Raw genomic sequence first — 3,615 nt, forward strand, 5'->3', positions numbered from 1 at the left:
CTAGTGTGGGATTGAGGGAGACAACCCACAGGTCTGGTTAAACATGAAATGATTAAGAAGAGGAAAATGGCAAGAAGGAAATAATTCTGGATGTTATAAGGACACAACTGAAGATGTAAAAATTACTAGTCATGGCCAGAGCTGGAAACTGCAGCCCCATCAGCTTATAATTTTCCAAAAATTCCATCTCATAAAATGGGTGAGAGGTGAGCTACTCAATTTGTTAGGTGATCTAAAACTGGGCTGTTAACCCTTGTATAAAAGGCATGGCAGTGGCTGTCCCTCGAAAGTTCATAAGTAGACACCACTGCAAGTCACATCTCTAAGGAACCAACTAAACCAATTGAGACTTGAAATCGCCAATGAACATATATATATATATAAATATAAAGAGACTCACAGCAATTGTTTATATATAAACAGTTTATATATGTGTATAAGAGGTCTTTTTTCATTGTTTTTTTTCGGGGGGCCAGTATTTCATTTTAAAAGACATAACAGAATGCATCTTGGTGAATATCAAAGGAAAGAAGTACGTATCTTTCCATTAACATAAGGCCCTGGACTCTTTATTTCCTTTGTGTTTAATATTGAAAACAGGTTCTAGCCTCACTCCTCTCAACTAAAGCAAAATGACCACCTGGTTGATATTTAAAACAAAGAAAATTTATTTGAGAAATCGTCAGGACTGCACCTGGGAAGACACAGACTCAAGAGGGCTTGAACCATGTGCTCTGAAAAGACAAAGGACAGTCAGATCATTTAAAAGAGAAAGCTGGTAAAAAAGAGGGTGCGGCTACAAAAGTTGTGACTGGTACTAGCACATGTCAAACAGCCTTGTCCATAAGGAATCAGTCACAACAGTTCATTGAGATGGGCTGTAGTCAGGGTCCTTCCTTTGGTTTGGTAAGGGAGTAGCAGAAAACAGTGAGCAGCAGATTTGTGGCAGGTGCTTATCAAGGAAGCTGCAGCCTCACGAGTCTCAGAGTGCTCTCCCCTGAGATGTGCCTGGAGCTCAAGCTTGGATGGCCTCCTGGCTCCATTTAGGCACCTTGACCAACCAACATCATGTTCCTTTGCCATGCCTTTCACAAATCTCCTTGAGTACTATGATATTGTGAAATAGATACAATATTTGGTTTTATTCCCCATTTCCTGGCATACAGGCTCCTAAAATCTTTGGAATCTCCGAAGTGAATGTGCCTTTTTGTATGTTAATGAGTTGACTCAGGGTTGGATGACCGTAGGTAGCTTCAGGATGGGGCTGCTCACCTGAAAGACCAAGGCAGGATTAGAGGTTTGGGACTTTCAGCCCCACCCCCTAACTTCTGGGGAAGGGAGAGAGGCTGAAGGTTAAGCTGATCATCAATAACCAAAGATTTAAATTGTTATGCCTATGTAATGAAGATTCCCATAAGGACATGGTTGGAGAGCTTCCAGATAGCTGAACCTGTGGAGGTTCCTGGAGGGTGGCGCACCAAAGAGGGCATGGAAGCTCTATGCAACTTCCCCATACCTTGCCTTACCCATCTGTTCCATCTGGCTGTTCATCTGTCTCCTTTGTAATATCCTTTGTAATAAACCGGTAAACATATGTTTCCCTGAGTTCTGTGAGCCAGCCACTCTAGCAAATTGATCGAACCCGAGGAGGGGTTGTGAGAATGCCAATTTATAGCCAGTCGGTCAGAAGCACAGGTAAAACAATCTGGGGCTTGCAATTGGCACCAGAAGTCTTGTGGGACTGAGCCCTTAACCTGTGGGATCTGCAGCTGTCTCCAGGTAAAAATCCCCACACATCTGGTATCAGAAGTGAGTTGTGAGGATATAGTAGGAGGAAATGAGTCTGTTTTTTCTACTCAAGTACAAAATGCAAATGCTGATAGAAACATTGGAAAATCAGTTTACTGTTGTCTCCTGGGAAAAGGAAGGTGATTTCAAGTCAAACAATGGAAGGGCTTCTCGTTCACAGACAAGAGGGCGCATGATGCAGGCAGGAGAGCAGCCATGGGCTTTGGGGTTGGACAGTACTGACTCTGACACTATCACCAGTTCTTGTTGGCTGTGGATCTTGGGCAAGTTATTTTAACCCTTCTGAGTCCCAATTTCCTCTCTTAGAAAACAGGGATAATAATACATACCTTGTAGAGTTTCGTGGTGTTTGATTTGAGATGGGGCATCATTTCTTTTACCACCATGGGGGAAATTCAGGAAATGCCAGCAATTAATCTTAGCCTCACTAATTAAAGGCTTGGCAGCTTTTGAACATTAAACTTTTGGCTGTCCTAGAGGTTAAGGATTTATATCTTGCTTTTTTATTTTTTATTTTTTTTACAGCTTTATTGAGGTATAATTTACATACCATAAAATTCACACATTTTAAGTATACAATTCAACGATGTTTAATATATTTACAGAACACAACTTACACCACGATCTAACATTAAAACATTTCCACCACCTCCAAAGAAACCTCATGCCCATTTGGAGTCACTCCCCATTCCCACTTATCTTGTCCTTTTAAAACTAAAATAGGCTTTCTTTTTTTCTGAGTAATTTTAGACTTTAGATATATCAGTAAATTATAGCAAGGAAAGGGGAGGATCTACAAATGTTTGATGATAAAATGCAATAATACTGGAACAGACTGTCACTACTGTTGAAACTGCTGGGCTCCCCAGTCTACCAGTCCTGGGTCTCTCACCACTTAGCTTAGCTGCCCATTCAGTGACCATTGACCATCTGTCAGGTATCGTGGTGGCCTCTAAGAGAGAGAACTGCTAAACCTTTCTGAGATTATTTCCTCATCTGCAAGTGGGAATGAAACCCTTCTTCTGGGTTATTCTGAGGGATGAATAAGACAGCATATGTACAAGATGGCACACAAGCATAATGTACATACTAAACCTGTGCTGTCCAACAGAACTTTCCTCAATGATGGAAGACTCTGTCCAATGTGATAGCCACAGACCACAGGTGGTTACTGAGCACCTGAAGCATGACTAGAGAGACCGAAATACTGAATTTATTTATTTATTTAGGCGGCTGGCAGGTACAGGGATCAAAACCTGTACCTTGGTGATATTAGTGCCATACTCTAAGCAACTGAGCAAACTGGTCAGCTCGCTGAATTTTTAGTTTAATTTTTACAGTTTTTAAATTCTATTTCCCTTTAATTAATTTAAATTTACATATCCACCTGTAAGTAGTGGTTACCATATTGGGCTGTGCAGTCGTAGGCACCTAAAATATCAGTTTCCCTTCCAGATCAGACAAGTGAATGTTAAACTTGGTATAAATTTGGTATGTTAATTGTTGCATTAAGTGGACCGAGTGACAGTGGAATGTCTAGAGAAACGTATCACTCCCAGTGGATTTAAGCCTGTTTCTCTCCACTGAGCTTGAAATGACAGGATGATGATGCATTTTTCCACACTGCAGAAGAAATACAGCCTTTTCTACATGACTTTCCCAGGTTTCCCAGTGTAGATGGGTAAGTATCTTCCTCACAAGGCTGCCCTTGGCAAAAAGGTCCCTTAGGCAACCTTTATCTTTACATACCGGCCTCTCCCTTTCTTGCAAATGCTCTTCCTTCCCCCCCCCCCCCCCCCCCCCCCC

This window comes from Galeopterus variegatus, unplaced genomic scaffold (genome assembly GCF_000696425.1).
Source record: "Galeopterus variegatus unplaced genomic scaffold, G_variegatus-3.0.2 Scaffold237, whole genome shotgun sequence".
Lineage (NCBI taxonomy): Eukaryota > Metazoa > Chordata > Mammalia > Dermoptera > Cynocephalidae > Galeopterus > Galeopterus variegatus.